Consider the following 17722-nt stretch of genomic DNA (forward strand, 5'->3'; position numbering starts at 1 on the left):
CTTGTCGTCCATAACGTGGTTTAGATGCTTGTTTTTGGTTTTCTTAAGCGAATTCTGAGCTCTATGCTGTATGCTTGATTAGCCTGACGCGTGCGCTCGGCGTCTTAAGTTTTGTTTTGGTGCCTTGGAGTTTTTTTCCCACAGAGATAAAACAGTTGAAGGGTATAGGTATACAGCTTTTGCTATAATAACAACATCGCTGCCGCTGACGTGAACGTTAAAGAACTTTTGGCACCGGGAAACTACCAGATGAGGGCCGATGTACTGTGGTTCGAGTGGCCGGCGGTGCGTATTCCGGTTTCGGCGATGCATCACCCACGAAAGGGAGAAAAGGAGGAGTGCGAGAGGGAAAGGCGAAGGGTTGCGGGGCTGTTCTGCCGGCGCACACACTCCCCGCTCTTGGCCCGGCGGACGGCCGGCAGTGAATACTGAAGCGTACGCCCTTTTCGCTTGCGCCAACCGGCAAGTGTTTCAATTGCGCGTTGGATTTCGCCTTCTGGGACGGCTGCGCTGTGATTCAACCACACTCCTAGATCTGGATATTTTAACGAAGTTAAAAGTGCTTCGATCAACTGTGTCTGTGTTGGATTTCGCGTCCGCTTGTGATACCCACCGCTGTGCATTTCGAAGTGCTTCAACCGGGTCGTTTGATTAAGTTTTACGCTGCAACAGTGTTCTAGGTAATATTACCTAAATACTTTGTAATCCGTGCTGTTTTGCAATCGCAGTGTCGCATTCGCAAATCGTCGCGTGAACGGTTGCTACGCAAGCGTGCACCCACAGTTCACCCTGTGATCGGCCGCCGCTGTGAAAGTCAACCTTTATTATGAATGAATTCCTGGAGTGTGACAAATAGAAATTTAGCCTAATGCCCCATAAAGTTGGGCCTAAGTCACGCTGGGAATACGCGATAAGTACAATCACTTGTAGCCCACCTTGAACATGTTGGTACTGAGATTTTCTGACGATTACTTTCAACCTTGTCACGATGGTTGCACTTTGTGCCCTGCTGCTTTTTATGCGATCGCACAAACAACCGGGTTGCTTGTTTTGTTTTTTTTCTTTATCGTATCTAGCGCTCCGCCCATACGAAACGGCAGTTGGCACTAAAGTTTTGCCCAGACAGAATTAAAACTAAAATACTCCTGCTCTGATCTTCGCCTCTTAGATTTAGACACGCAGGACTACCTTTGCACCGGCTCCTCTACGCGATCGTGTGTTCACGGGTCTTTTTCTTTTTTCCTTGCAAGCCCCAATAGCACCCACATTTATTTGCGAGTTGGACTATGAAGCCTCTACTGGTGACTTACGTTTGTCCACACACACTGACCAAAACAAGCTACAAGGGGCTTTGGTATTCAGTATTCTTACGCTGGAGCATGCTTCAAGGCATGTGATCACAAAAGCACTTAAGTTTACAGCAAATACAGGTTCTCAAATTGACTGAAAAACTGAAACATAACATTAAGCCTTATAAACATTTACCTAGTATGTGTGCTAGTTCTGCATCAATTGCTAAAAAAAAAAAAACCCGCAACACATGCTAATGAACTGATCATGAAAAAGTGACGTAGTGAATAGTAAATCTGTCTGCTGAAAACAATTTTTTAATAAAACTACAGATCTGAATATAGATTACATGTTGCAATGTATGGGCATATGAAACAGCAGAAACCAAGTCCCAAAACTCGAAAATTCTTTATTAAATGCTTTATAACCTCAAATATACATACAACATTTTACGTGCCCATCACGGTTTAGGCCAGGAACATCTTGGCTCAAAACTTTCCACAATTTCTCAGTCAGCACCTGCAACACCAAAAGAAACAAATAAACGCTTCCTTTTACAACCACACCGCAAACGTCAAGTGAATCTAAATTCACAATTGATGGTGTATTTTGTCCCACATATGGCTACATTAATATGTACACAAAAGTTAGTTTAGCCTGCTTTTGAACTATTCTAACTGCTTATTCTGAATTTTTTTTCTACGTGACACCAGAGATACTTTGCTGATGCAGTCTTGTGTCTAAAACCTGCTTTAGTCCCTTCACACCAAACGGTATTTTTGACTTTTTTGAGAATTTGTACAAGGCCAAATAATGGCTTACACTAGTAGGATTAAAGTTCTGAGCTAGACTGCTTTGATATCTGATCTCGTTAACAAACTGCACTGCCTTTCCCAATAGCTAAGCAGGTGCTTGCAGTGTATCCGACAGAACAGCTGTCACGCAATGGCCATCAGGACAACTGGGTCGGTTTATCAGTCAGGAATTATATGAGGGGGCACTAGGCTGAGCCCCGCTCATCGCACCACTGCTGCAAAAACAAAGTTGAAAAAGATTCTATTTCGGGGGTTGTAGGTGCCGAGGCCACTCTTGGGCTATGAAGCGTGACACAGTGCTAGGTTCAATTCACGTTAATCCTGACATTTGGCTATCTTAACTCGCACTGAAATCTCCACACACGGGCGTTTTCGATTATTTTTGCCTTCACTAAAAAAAAAGGAAAAGAAAACAGTCCTTGGGCTCAGCTGCACAATGCTTTAGGAACTGCGGCTGCTGCTCAGGCACAAGTTGGAGCCATTACTTGACTAGGCACAAATCCTCAAGAGTTGAAAACTGATTTCAGCGCAAAGCGGCAAAACAGCACTTTATTAAAAACAAGAGAAGTGGGAAAGACCTTATAACAACACTCGATAAAGAACGACCGCTTTGAATAAACACAGTGTCACTTTGTAAATCGTCAATGCCTGGATAGCATATCCTCCATGCACAAGTATACTTAGTTGCTCCTTTATACCAACAACGATGGCCAGAAGAAGTCAGGCTGCTGCCTTGCACGCCTTGTACTTGCTGCTTCGCCTTAATATTACCATAAGTTAGGAGCCATGTACCTTAAATACCCATCTGTTTGATGCTTTGAACGTGCCATGTAGGTGTTGCCGTGCAGTAATCCTCATTGGATGACGAGAACGAATGCAAATTAAATGACTCATGAGCAAAAAATGACGTTACCAAAGTTGATCAGTTCGCTACTCTGGCACCGCTTTACCATTGAGCCAATGCTGTGGACTTGTTTGTAAACAACCTGTAATTACTCCGCGCCACATAACATCATTGATAGTGGTTGCGGACTGAAGTAGCATAGAAAACCGGGCTAGTTGGTGCAGATTCATCTTCGCAGCGCACAAATAACGGGACAAAAAGGAGGATAACACTGGACAACCACTGAACCAAACTGAATTTTTATTGAAGAGACAAATATAAAGCCATCGAAGGTATAAAAAAAAGATAAAAACATGACACATGAACCCACTATAAGCAACTGTACAGACAAACGCTCTCAAGTACTGCTCTCTTCAAGATACGCCAATTCTGCATCTAAAAGTGCTAAAGACGAGCGCTAACACACGAGTCAGACATTTTTCGAATTTTATGTGCTTCCACTATACTTCCCTCACCTTTTGTTCATCGTGCGAGAACAATACCGTTGTATCATGAAGGTAAAGCGTACAACCACAATCTTTGCAATGGGTGGGAAGAGGGCCAGAAGGCACTCAGTGAACTAGCCAACATCAAAGCGACCACAATTGAAAGGAATGCAATAAACCACATTTAATCTACAAGGAACAAACTGTTTCTCATGTTTCACACCACAGCTGTTTGCTCGGCCCTTATTACTAATATTCTTTTCGATGGCGGGACAGCTGCAGTTTAACTTAATTTTGGCTGAAAACACCACATTGATGTTATATCTGCTCCCCACTACTTTCAAGCGGTGAGATACATCGTGCAGGTACGAGATTACAACTATCTTTTCCTTCACAACATCACAAGCAGGAGACAAGTTTTCTTCACCAAATCCAACAACTGAAGTTGGGCCGACCCAAAGACTTCGTCACCGTAGCCAGCATTTTTGGGTTCAACAAACTGTTTACCAAAGCTAGACTCAATTAGGTGAAAACAAGACTGAAAACAAAACCAGATGGCTGACCTGAGGCAGTTGACAACAATCCCATATTTTGCAATCCTAGAACGTGCTGATGAAGAGTTCAGTAAAGGCTTCTTCGATCGCGACTATAGAGCCAACATACATGATTCTCTTTGAATTTTAACAACAGGTCCAAAAACTGGATTGTTCTTTCGTTCAGCGCCTTGGACATAAAGGTCAGCCTAAATGCGTGACGTTTGAATGCTTTTAAAATGTCTACCATTTTTCTTGTAGGATCATAGTTTCCACAAAGTAATCGTCAATATACCCGAAAGTTTTAATTGCCAAACCCTCCAAGTCACGTTCCAATACACGGTCAACATGAGCCAAGAAATTTCACTAACAAGGTGAGGAACTTTAGAACGTCTACAGATTCCAGATCTCTGCACATAGACACTGTCACACCATCCTACAATAGTTGATGCTAAGTAGAAACGCAGAAGCTCCAAAAAGGATTCCCCGGAAATCCCGCAACTTTGCATAAACTTAACCTCGCCGTTCTAGACGGTGACACATTCTTTCACAGAGACCAAAACTTGTTCATGCGGAAGGGAGTAGAAAAGGATTTCAGCGTCAATGCTGAAAGCAGAGCACCAGCCTGGATTACTGCGCGCACAGTAACCTCATTTGCGCGCTGTGAAGATGAAGAGGCTTGCGCAGCGTGCCCTATCCTGGTCCTCTTGCACTGCAACATCTGCTACCTCAAGCACGAAGCTGCGCAGTGGACGCCAGGTCGGCACAGAAATTTTGGCACTCGATGGAGCCCTCTGGCCGACTATGCCACTTATGGTCGTCTCCCATCCCTGCGACCGCAGCACCTTCTGCGGCACTGACGTTGATGACTGGATAAGCACCTACGAGAGTGCGAGCGCTCATAACAGATGGGATGCAACCTTTGGGCTGGCCAACGTAATATTTTACCTAAAGGACCCAGCCAAACTATTGTTGGTTTGAGACACACGAAGCAGACCTGACAAGCTGGGAAACCTGCAAATTGACATTACGTGAGCTGTTCGGAAAGCTTGTTGGCCACCAACTAGCCGCGAAGGAACTTTCTTCCCATGCCAAAACCTCGATGGAGTCATCCGTCGCCTATATTCAGGATGGTGTTGCTCTGTGTCACAAGATAGATGCCGACACGTCAGAAACTGGCAAAGTAGGCCATGTGCAGAAAGGAATTGCTGATGGCGCTTTCAACCTGCTTGTTTATAAGGACTGCACCAGCACAGACGGCATCATTACAGAGTGCAGACCGTTTAAACATCTTGAAAAGGGCCTCGCATTCTCTGGAAAATGTTTCTTTGGTTATCAACGTAACTAGTTGATGCATTTCTTTTTGTCATTCCCCCCCACTGTAATGCCAAAAGGCGCTGTGGGTACCAAATAAAGAAAGAAAGAAACAAGCGAAAGCTCACTGCATTGCCCCACAGTTCACTCGACTGCCTAACACGGCTCCCACATCGTATTACGAGTATACCACTCCACTGGAATGTGCCCTTCTTTGTTCGACAACTTAATTAAAATAGTACGGCGTGAGCTGGAGGCTACGGCTACGGCTGCCCTACTAGCCCCGACCCGTGAATGAACGTCACCTTCCATCTCCCTAATCCATGCGATATACAGCAAGAGCTCGCAAGCCACACCATTCCACGCATTTGCTCTGTAGTTCACCCGAAAAACGCTTTCACTGTTCCTCGTGTCTTAACTGGTCCCCACCAATATGCCCCACGCCATTTTCAGACACAAAATTCCGAAGAGTGGAGTACTCCTGAAAACAAGCCAATATGCTTCCACTGCTGTCACAGTGGGCATGTAGCCCGCTACAGCTTTCGACATTGCCAGGCTAAGCCTTCGCCTCATCAGACGACTAATCAATGCAGCTCAAGGAGGTAATACTGCACCTGTGACCTGGACGACAGATCCTCTATTAACCAAGGAGTCTAAGCCCAATTTACTAGACGTTACTGTTGATGGTGTTGCAGCCCAGGCTCTCACTGACACAAATGCTCACATCTCTGTAATCAGCTTAACCCTTCGCTGGCACCTTCGCAAAGTTCTGACGCCACCCATGCAAACATTTGTTCGAGTTGCCAATGAGAGCACACCTTCAATTGCCGGAATGCGTACCGCCTGAATATGGATTGCCGACCACGATAGTGTCGTTCTCTTCACCGTCCTTGAAAAATGCCCCCATGACATTATCTTCGGCGTCGATTTTTTCTCGAACCGCTCTCATGGACTGTTCTGCGGGACTTCTCTCTTTTGAATTTCCTCCTGCCAAAAATGCTCAAAAGCACCGTTCTCGTTCCACAGATTATGTCCATTTGCTGTCAAATGCTGTAACATACATGCCCCTTTGATCAAGCCCACCTGTTTCTCACAGTTATTTCTCACCAGATTGTTCGACAAGCCGAGCGGAAGCTACTACAAGCACGTATCCTTGAGTGCCGCCAGAAGCTACGAGCTTTGGAGAAGCAAACCTTCTTTGCACGCCGGCAACTTGAGAATCTTATTCCTGAGGACTTCCCAGATGTGCAGCTGCACGCAAACTTTACAGCTAGCATGGGAGAAGGCCGTCATAAAACGTCGCAAGAGAGCAAACTGCAAGCACTCCACCCGGACGTGCCACAATGCACCCAAGAGGTCATCAACGTATCTCCGTACACACCGAACGAAGAGGAGGCTAAGGTTCTGTCCTGTGGTTTGAATTTTAACACGGAAGCACCCCCGGAGCCAGGAAAGGTGATTTGTGCGGTCGAACGCACGGTCGGTCAGCTTCCGTCTGAAGTACGGCAAGAAGCCAGCACCCGTGCTATTGGTGTGCTCTCTGGTTTGCGAAGACATTGTGCAAGACTGCATTTATTGGTAGCGGAGAGGCAAGCCATCAGGAGCCTGCGGAATAACAGCAGTATCGCAATCCTTCCTGCTGACAAAGGCAATGCCACGGTCTTGCTAGATAGCAGTGACTACCACAAGAAGATGTTGGCCCTTCTCGAAGACCAGCAGACATACGCTCCTCTAGCCCGTGACCCAACTAGCAGGTTACAGTCCAAGCTTCAAGAACTGCTAACCAGGCTTTTCTTCAAGCTAGTCCCTCCGCACCACAAGGGCCTCTACTACAGGTTACTGTGCACGAACGGTTCAGCCCCGGCAATCTACGGTCTGCCTAAAATCCACAAGCCTGCCGTTCCTCTTCAGCCTATCATCGACTTCTCGAGGTCACCGCTCTACCGACTATCAGGCTACCTTCACCAAGTGTTGAGCCCTCTAGCCGGTAAGACGCCCACGCATGTTGGAAACTCGTCCTCTTTTGTTTCGAAGCTGAAGGACGTAACTCTAACTGAAGACGACGTCATGGTTTCGTTCGACGTCAAGTCTCTTTTCACTAGTGTCCCAGTGGATCTGGCAGTAGCCATGTGCGAAGAAGCACTAAACGTGGACATTAGTCTTCCCGATCGCACTCCCTTTGACGTCCCCGAGCTCTGTGAGTTGCTTATGTTTTGTCTGAGCAACACCTATTTTTCTTACGGGGGAAGCCTCTATCAGCAGACCCATGGCACGGCAATGGGTGCATCAATATCAGTTACTACAGCCAATCTAGTTATGGAGGCTTTAGAGGGGAAGGTAGTGGCAACCTTCACACCGGCACCGAGGTTTTTTTGCCGCTATGTCGACGACTCTTTTTGTATTTTAAAAAAGAAGATGTCCCATGTCCTCTGGACAGCCTCAACGCCCAGAATGTGCATATACAGTTCACCGTGGAGTTCGAGCAAGGCAACATGCTTCCCTTTTTTGGATGTTCTTGTTCGCCGCAATGCGGGCGCTCTCTCCTTCTCAGTGTACAGGAAGCCCACACACATGGGTCGTTACCTCAGCTTTGAATCTTGCCACCCTCGCGGCCACAAGACATCCGTTGTGTCGTCCTTGATAAAGCGCACCGTATGCATCTGCTCAGATGACAGTGCACTGAAACGTGAATTAGGAACGATCCGCCGCGAACTAATCGCCAATGGCTACCCTAAGCGACTCATCTGCCAAACCAAGAATAAGATACTACAGACAAGAATGCCCAACAACAGGACATTACGAGCACGCGCAGCCATCCCCTACATCCCAGGAATAGGCGAAGCATTGTCGCACGTCTTTTCAAAATACGACATGCGCATTGCCCATGTACCGACCAGCGAGCTCCACGACGACTGAAAGAGCACCAACGTGATGTAAGAAATCATAATCACATGACGAATGCCATTGCCATTGCGGAGCACGCGCACAAACATTCCCACAAGATTGACTGGGAGAACACCGCAATTTTAGCTAAGGAAAAGAACACATCATCTTGGCGTCTGCTAGAGTCACTGTTTATCCAATCAACGCCAGCCACAATGAACCGGACGGATGGGACTTTGCCTCCCATCTACGCATGCTCTCTACGTCATGTGCTGCCTATATAATTGACGACGACGGCTTCTCTTACGTAGTGAACAAGGAACCCGTATGTGGTTCCGAAACGTCAATATATTTTTGTTCTTGGTCAGTGTTCGCTTTTCTTTTGCAAGTTATTATATGGTCTTCCCTATTACAGACGCGCTGCTTCTGTGAAACGTCACTCTGCCACACATCATCATTACTGTGGTAGAGAACCAAACCTGCCTTCCCTTTCAGTTTTTCAACTTCAGTTTCACACCTCAAGTCCTTCCCAAGGGGATTTCGCTTGCAATGCTGTGCCCTTTCTGCCATGAATGCTGTGCCCTTTCTGCCACCCCTGCACATTTACCTCCTGCAGTGCAGGCGTCCCATCAAGCACCATCAATCAAGGCAGTGGCTGCTTCAGACCTCCCACCGGATCATACCGCCGATCTCCCTCATCTTCTGGATTCCTGCAAGGACATCTTCGACTTAGACAACCATCCACCAACCCAAACTTCTGCAGTCACCCATCATATCAACACCAACGATGCTTCACTAGTGTACAGGTGGACCTATTGCGTATCACTTGCTGAACGACTCGTCATCCAAAAGGTAAAAAAAATGCTCAGTAAGGATACAGTCGAACCATCTTCCAGTCTGTGGGTGTCTCCAGTCGTGTTGGTCAGAGAAAAAGATGGGACGTAGTGCTTCTAGATGGATTATGCAAACTTAACTATTATGAAGGAAGGCCTTATACAGTGGGATCTCATTGATACAATTCTGCATAATACGTTTTTCTTTTCATTCCAAGCCAAAATCCCTTAGAAATAATGCATTTTCGTGCATTTGATACGATCACATTTTTGCTAAAAATTGGATGGCACGACCACGAAAGTGAACCTTGACCATTTTTAGAAACCTTACATTTATTCTTCGGTATACTAGCTCAAACCCCATGTCAACAACCCATGACCTGCATGGCAGCGCCGGTTCTGCGACAAAAACACTGCTGCCGGCGTGGGCGCTCTGTTCAATGAGGATGATATGTGAGGCGAGGCACTGTGCCATCTAGTGAAACATATCATAATCACAGAGTTTCTCAGTTTGATCATAATCGAGGAAGAAGGTTCCAATGCTCTTGGCAGGCGGCGACTTCCCTCCCCACCTTCTCGCCATGCTCTGTGCTTCCCGCTCCGTTCTTTGTTCTTTTTCTGCGCTGTTCCTGTGTTCGGTGGTGTTGCTTATGAGGCTATTTTTGTTCTTGTTCTATTTGACTAGTCTTGTTCTCCTTAGGCTGCCTTGTTGCTGTGCGGGGTGTGCTCCCAGGCTTGTGGCAATGTCGAGGAAACGGAAGGCACTCAGTATAAAAAGAAAAAGTGGAAATTGTACAGAAATTGGAAGAAAACCCGAAGAGGAAATGCGTGGATTTGGCACACAAGCTCGGTTTGCCAGTGTCAGCGCTCAACACTATTCCCGGTCAGCAAGAGGAACTTCAAAAGAATCTGCAAGTTTCCGGCCCTGATGCGAAACAAGCACAAGGTGCGAAGCATGACCAAATGGAAGACATCCTGCTCACATGGTGGGAGGAAGTTAGAGCGGCAGGATGAACGCCGATAGGTCAGTACTACGCGAAAAAGTTGACAACACTGCGCTCTCCTTGGGCATTGAGGACTCCAAAGCGTCTGGTGGCTGGCTTCACCAATTCAAGGCACAACGTGAAGTGTCATACAGAACAGCATCCGCCCAAGTGAAAAATACCAGCAGCTTTTTTTTTTATTTTTACATTTCCAGAGAATTTTCTCCCAGACTTCGAAAAGAAAGTGCAGCACAAATTTACCCGCTACTCCACTGTTGCTCAATAAAATTGAGTTGCTGACGGAGAATGCAGATTTTTTCTCTTTTTTTTTAACAAACTCTTTGGATAATACGATTTTCACATAATGCTTTTTATTTCCCGGTTCCCCTGAAAAACGTTTCAACAAGATTTCACTGTACATGATACAGACAAGATGTGGCTGGCAACTTGTAAAGGGAGGTAACTTCGTGCAACCAAAGCCTGATTAGTCATGCTAATTCCTCCTATATTTCAATATGGTCTAACACCAGCTACACCACTTCGGCAGAGCCAGTGGGGAACATTTCAACACTACTGTCACTGTGTACTGCAGAACGAACATCCATCCCGCATTTAAAAACCCTGCATACGAAGCGGCATCGCGCAAAGTTGTTCTATGGCCACTGAATGTCCTCGCTGAATGTCAAGGAAGCGTCCTCACCGACGCGCTTTGGCGTCGTCTATCAGCGGATTCGTATGTATACAAGCTTTTACAGCAAGAACGGTAAATATATTACTACGCCCTTCAAGCACATGTCGGCAAAATGCGATTACTTCGCCGCGTTCGCACTATTGATCCGCACAGTAGAGAACACAGTCGTAGCATACTAGCAGGAATGAACGCATCGTACGGCTTCTTCCGCGTTTCGTCACCCCGTGACTACAGTTTACATCAACACCAATTTATAACGCACGCCCTTAAAGAGCTTACACTCTAAAAAGCGCTACAACCTTTCTGGTAACCTTGAGTGAATTTAAAAGCGTAGCCACCGCGCACATCACGTCGTAGCTAGCGCCGACTTCAATGCGAACGCGGTCGTCGACGCGGCTACGTGAACGTACCGCTGACAGCCTCAAGGAAAGTGTATTTGGGGCTCTAGAACAACGTATTTAAATTTAGCCTATGTTTGCGAATAACAAATTATTCCTTGAGTGCTTTACTTACATTGTCATTCAGAATGTGCCTAGCCAGTTATGTCCAACATACGGAGAGCGCACGGCGTTTGCAGTACACGGACAGGTGTATAATTACCAGTCCCTCTTGATACCAGCCCTTAAAAAATATCTTACCTTTCGTTTATGACGCAAAATGATGCCGAGGAGAAAGCAGCAGGTTTCGTTATCTACAAAAAATCGATGCTGGCTTGCGCTTTGAAACTCGTACACAACAGGCAAGTGGCTTCGGCTTGACGTGGCTTGGCCAGTGTTGCTTTCGCCTTGTGCAAACTTATTTCAACTAAAAAACTCTGTCACACAACCAGCTAAATACAGCCGCTCGTGATCTGTTATTTGCGGAGGTAACAGAGTATAAAAGTTGTGTAACAGAGGAGTTTAGTTGATTTAATTTTGCGGAAGGCAAAAGCAACACTGGTCAAGCCACGTCAAGGCGAAGCCACTTCCCTGTTGTGCACGAGTTTCAAAGCGCAAGCCAGCATCGATTTTTTGTAGATAACGAAACCTGCTGCTTCCTCCCTGCATCTTTTTGCGTCGTAAACGAAAGGTAAGATAATTTTTAGGGGCTGGTATCAAGAGGGACGGGTAATTATATACCTGTCCGTGTACCGCAAACGCCGTGCGCTCTCCGTATGTTGGACATAACTGGCTAGGCACATTCTGAATGACAATGTAAGTAAAGCACTCAAGGAATCATTTGTTATTCGCAAACATGGGCTAAATTTAAATACGTTGTTCTAGAGCCCCCAAATACACTTTCCTTGAGGCTGTCAGCGGTACGTTCACGTAGCCGCGTCGACGACCGCGTTCGCATTGAAGTCGGCTCTAGCTACGACGTGATGTGCGCGGTGGCTACCCTTTTACATTCACTCAAGGTTACCAGAAAGGTTGTAGCGCTTTTTAGAGTGTAAGCTCTTTAAGGGCGTGCGTTATAAATTGGTGTTGATGTAAACTGTAGTCACGGGGTGACGAAACGCGGAAGAAGCCGTACGATGCGTTCATTCCTGCTAGTATGCTACGACTGTGTTCTCTACTGTGCGGATCAATAGTGCGAACGCGGCGAAGTAATCGCATTTTGCCGACTTGTGCTTGAAGGGCGTAGTAATATATTTACCGTTCTTGCTGTAAAAGCTTGTATACATACGAATCCGCTGATAGACGACGCCAAAGCGCGTCGGTGAGGACGCTTCCTTGACATTCAGCAAGGACATTCAGTGGCCATAGAACAACTTTGCGCGATGCCGCTTCGTATGCAGGGTTTTTAAATGCGGGATGGATGTTCGTTCTGCAGTACACAGTGACAGTAGTGTTGAAATGTTCCCCACTGGCTCTGCCGAAGTGGTGTAGCTGGTGTTAGACCATATTGAAATATAGGAGGAATTAGCATGACTAATCAGGCTTTGGTTGCACGAAGTTACCTCCCTTTACAAGTTGCCAGCCACATCTTGTCTGTATCATGTACAGTGAAATCTCGTTGAAACGTTTTTCAGGGGAACCGGGAAATAAAAAGCAATATGTGAAAATCGTATTATCCAAATAGTTTGTTAAAAAAAAGAGAAAAAATCTGCATTCTCCGTCAGCAACTCAATTTTATTGAGCAACAGTGGAGTAGCGGGTAAATTTGTGCTGCACTTTCTTTTCGAAGTCTGGGAGAAAATTCTCTGGAAATGTAAAAATAAAAAAAAAGCTGCTGGTATTTTTCACTTGGGCGGATGCTGTTCTGTATGACACTTCACGTTGTGCCTTGAATTGGTGAAGCCAGCCACCAGACGCTTTGGAGTCCTCAATGCCCAAGGAGAGCGCAGTGTTGTCAACTTTTTCGCGTAGTACTGACCTATCGGCGTTCATCCTGCCGCTCTAACTTCCTCCCACCATGTGAGCAGGATGTCTTCCATTTGGTCATGCTTCGCACCTTGTGCTTGTTTCGCATCAGGGCCGGAAACTTGCAGATTCTTTTGAAGTTCCTCTTGCTGACAAGGAATAGTGTTCAGCGTTGACACTGGCAAACCGAGCTTGTGTGCCAAATCCACGCATTTCCCCTTCGGGTTTTCTTCCAATTTCTGTGCAATTTCCACTTTTTCTTTTTATACTGAGTGCCTTCCGTTTCCTCGACATTGCCACAAGCCTGGCAGCACACCCCGCACAGCAACAAGGCAGCCTAAGGAGAACAAGACTAGTCAAATAGAACAAGAACAAAAATAGCCTCATAAGCAACACCACCGAACACAGGAACAGCGCAGAAAAAGAACAAAGAACGGAGCGGGAAGCACAGAGCATGGCGAGAAGGTGGGGAGGGAAGTCGCCGCCTGCCAAGAGCATTGGAACCTTCTTCCTCGATTGTGATCAAACTGAGAAACTCTGTGAGTATGATATGTTTCACTAGATGGCACAGTGCCTCGCCTCACATATCATCCTCATTGAACAGAGCGCGCACGCCGGCAGCAGTGTTTTTGTCGCAGAACCGGCGCTGCCATGCAGGTCATGGGTTGTTGACATGGGGTTTGAGCTAGTATACCGAAGAATAAATGTAAGGTTTCTAAAAATGGTCAAGGTTCACTTTCGTGGTCGTGCCATCCAATTTTTAGCAAAAATGTGATCGTATCAAATGCACGAAAATGCATTATTTCTAAGGGATTTTGGCTTGGAATGAAAAGAAAAACGTATTATGCAGAATTGTATCAATGAAATCCCACTGTATAAGGCCTTCCTTCATAATAGTTAAGTTTGCATAATCCATCTAGAAGCACTACGTCCCATCTTTTTCTCTGACCAACACGACTGAAGACACCCACAGACTGGAAGATGGTTCGACTGTATCCTTACTGAGCATTTTTTTTACCTTTTGGATGACGAGTCGTTCAGCAAGTGATACGCAATAGGTCCACCTGTACACTAGTGAAGCATCGTTGGTGTTGATATGATGGGTGACTGCAGAAGTTTGGGTTGGTGGATGGTTGTCTAAGTCGAAGATGTCCTTGCAGGAATCCAGAAGATGAGGGAGATCGGCGGTATGATCCGGTGGGAGGTCTGAAGCAGCCACTGCCTTCATTGATGGTGCTTGATGGGACGCCTGCACTGCAGGAGGTAAATGTGCAGGGGTGCTAGCATTCATGGCAGAAAGGGCACAGCATTGCAAGCGAAATCCCCTTGGGAAGGACTTGAGGTGTGAAACTGAAGTTGAAAAACTGAAAGGGAAGGCAGGTTTGGTTCTCTACCACAGTAATGATGATGTGTGGCAGAGTGACGTTTCACAGAAGCAGTGTGTCTGTAATAGGGAAGACCATATAATAAGTTTCGGAACCACATACGGGTCCCTTGTTCACTACGTAAGACAAGCCGTCGTCGTCAATTATATAGGCAGCACATGACGTAGAGAGCATGCGTAGATGGGAGGCAAAGTCCCATCCGTCCGGTTCATTGCGACTGGCGTTGATTGGATAAAAAGTGACTCTAGCAGACGCCAAGATGATGTGTTCTTTTCCTTAGCTAAAATTGCGGTGTTCTCCCAGTCAATCTTGTGGGAATGTTTGTGCGCGTGCTCCGCAATGGCAATGGCATTCGTCATGTGATTATGATTTCTTACATCACGTTGGTGCTCTTTCAGTCGTCGCGGAGCTCGCTGGTCGGTACATGGGCAATGCGCATGTCGTATTTTGAAAAGACGTGCGACAATGCTTCGCTTATTCCTGGGATGTAGGGGATGGCTGCGCGTGCTCGTAATGTCCTGTTGTTGGCCATTCTTGGCTGTAGTACCTTATTCTTGGTTCGGCAAATAAGTCGCTTAGGATAGCCATTGGCGATTAGTTCGCGGCGAATCGTTCCTAATTCACGTTTCAGTGCACTGTCATCTGAGCAGATGCGTACGGCGCGCTTTATCAAGGACGACACAACGGATGTCTTGTGGCCGAGAGGGTGGCAAGATTCAAAACTGGGGTAACGACCCGTGTGTGTGGGCTTCCTGTACACTGAGAAGGAGAGAGCGCCCGCATTGCGGCGAACAAGAACATCCAAAAAAGGGAAGCATGTTGCCTTGCTCGAACTCCACGGTGAACTGTATATGCACATTCTGGGCGTTGAGGCTGTCCAGAAGACATGGGACATCTTGCTTTTTTAAAATACAAACACAGTCGTCAACGTAGCGGCAGAAAAACCTCGGTGTGAAGGTTGCCAATACGTTCCCCTCTAAAGCCTCCATAACTAGATTGGCCGTAGTAACTGATATGGACGCACCCATCGCCGTGCCATGGGTCTGCTGATAAGGGCTTCCCCCGTAAGAAAAATAGGTGTTGCTCAGACAAAACATAAGCAACTCACAGAGCTCGGGGACGTCAAAGGGAGTGCGATCGGGAAGACTAATGTCCACGTTTAGTGCTTCTTCGCACATGGCTACTGCCAGATCCACTGGGACACTAGTGAAAAGAGACTTGACGTCGAACGAAACCATGACGTCGTCTTCAGTTAGAGTTACGTCCTTCAGCTTCGAAACAAAAGAGGACGAGTTTCCAACATGCGTGGGCGTCTTACCGGCTAGAGGGCTCAACACTTGGTGAAGGTAGCCTGATAGTCGGTAGAGCGGTGACCTCGAGAAGTCGATGATAGGCTGAAGAGGAACGGCAGGCTTGTGGATTTTAGGCAGACCGTAGATTGCCGGGGCTGAACCGTTCGTGCACAGTAACCTGTAGTAGAGGCCCTTGTGGTGCGGAGGGACTAGCTTGAAGAAAAGCCTGGTTAGCAGTTCTTGAAGCTTGGACTGTAACCTGCTAGTTGGGTCACGGGCTAGAGGAGCGTATGTCTGCTGGTCTTCGAGAAGGGCCAACATCTTCTTGTGGTAGTCACTGCTATCTAGCAAGACCGTGGCATTGCCTTTGTCAGCAGGAAGGATTGCGATACTGCTGTTATTCCGCAGGCTCCTGATGGCTTGCCTCTCCGCTACCAATAAATGCAGTCTTGCACAATGTCTTCGCAAACCAGAGAGCACACCAATAGCACGGGTGCTGGCTTCTTGCCGTACTTCAGAGGGAAGCTGGCCGACCGCGCGTTCGACCGCACAAATCACCTTTCCTGGCTCCGGGGGTGCTTCCGTGTTAAAATTCACACCACGGGACAAAACCTTAGCCTCCTCTTCGTCCGGTGTGTACGGAGATAGGTTGATGACCTCTTGGGTGCATTGTGGCACATCTGGCTGGAGTGCTTGCAGTTTCCTCTCTTGCGACGTTCTATGACGACCTTCTCCCATGCTAGCTGTGCAGTTTGCGTGCAGCTGCACATCTGGGAAGTCCTCAGGAATAAGATTCTCAAGTTGCCGGCGTGCAAAGAAGGTTTGCTTCTCCAAAGCTCGTAGCTTCTGGCGGCACTCAAGGATACGTGCTTGTAGTAGCTTCCGCTCGGCTTGTCGAACAATCTGGTAAGAAATAACTGTGAGAAACGGGTGGGCTTGATCTCAGGGGCATGTATGTTACAGCATTTGACAGCAAATGGACATAATCTGTGGAACGAGAACGGTGCTTTTGAGCATTTTTGGCAGAAGGAAATTCAAAAGAGAGAAGTCCCGCAGAACAGTCACTGAGAGCGGTTCGAGAAAAAATCGACGCCGAGGATAATGTCATGGGGGCATTTTTCAAGGACGGTGAAGAGAGCAACACTATCGTGGTCGGCAGTCCATATTCAGGCGGTACGCATTCCGGCAATTGAAGGTGTGCTCTTAATGGCAACTCGAACAAATGTTTGCATGGGTGGCGTCAGAACTATGCGAAGATGCCAGCGAAGGGTTAAGCTGATTACAGAGATGTGAGCATTTGTGTCAGTGAGAGCCTGGGCTGCAACACCATCAACAGTAACGTCTAGTAAACTGGGCTTAGACTCCTTGGTTAATAGAGGATCTGTCGTCCAGGTCACAGGTGCAGTATTACCTCCTTGAGCTGCATTGATTAGTCGTCTGATGAGGCGAAGGCTTAGCCTGGCAATGTCGAAAGCTGTAGCAGGCCACATGCCCACTGTGACACCAGTGGAAGCATATTGGCATGTTTTCAGGAGTACTCCACTCTTCGGAATTTTGTGTCTGAAAATGGCGTGGGGCATATTGGTGGGGACCAGTTAAGACACGAGGAACAGTGAAAGCGTTTTTCGGGTGAGCTACAGAGCAAATGCGTGGAATGGTGTGGCTTGCGAGCTCTTGCTGTATATCGCATGGATTAGGGAGATAGAAGGTGACGTTCATTCACGGGTCGGGGCTAGTAGGGCAGCCGTAGCCTCCAGCTCACGGCGTACTATTTTCATTAAGTCGTCGAACAAAGAAGGGCACATTTAAGTGGAGTGGTATACTCGTAATAGGATGTGGGACCCGCGTTAGGCAGTCGAGTGAACTGTGGGGCAATACAGTGAGCTTTCGCTTGTTTCTTTCTTACTTTATTTGGTACCCACAGCGCCTGTTGGCATTGCAGTGGGGGGGAATGACAAAAGGAAATGCATCAACTAGTTACGTTGATAACCAAAGAAACATTTTCCAGAGAATGCGAGGCCCTTTTCAAGAT

At 46.9% G+C, this 17722-nt stretch overlaps 1 long non-coding RNA gene across 1 annotated transcript; it reads right to left on the reverse strand.

Annotated features, from left to right (window-relative positions):
* Positions 1-1679: 1679 nt before the first annotated feature.
* On the reverse strand, positions 1680-11419 carry LOC144167311 (uncharacterized). Its single transcript, XR_013321946.1, has 3 exons — positions 11310-11419; positions 8772-8874; positions 1680-1809 (listed from the first exon to the last, which is right to left on the reverse strand). It is a non-coding gene; the product is annotated as an uncharacterized LOC144167311 (long non-coding RNA).
* Between the last annotated feature and the right edge of the window lie 6303 nt (positions 11420-17722).

Source organism: Haemaphysalis longicornis, unplaced genomic scaffold (assembly GCF_048455015.1).
Source record: "Haemaphysalis longicornis isolate Haplotype H1 unplaced genomic scaffold, Haemaphysalis longicornis Haplotype H1 scaffold_2, whole genome shotgun sequence".
Taxonomy (NCBI): domain Eukaryota; kingdom Metazoa; phylum Arthropoda; class Arachnida; order Ixodida; family Ixodidae; genus Haemaphysalis; species Haemaphysalis longicornis.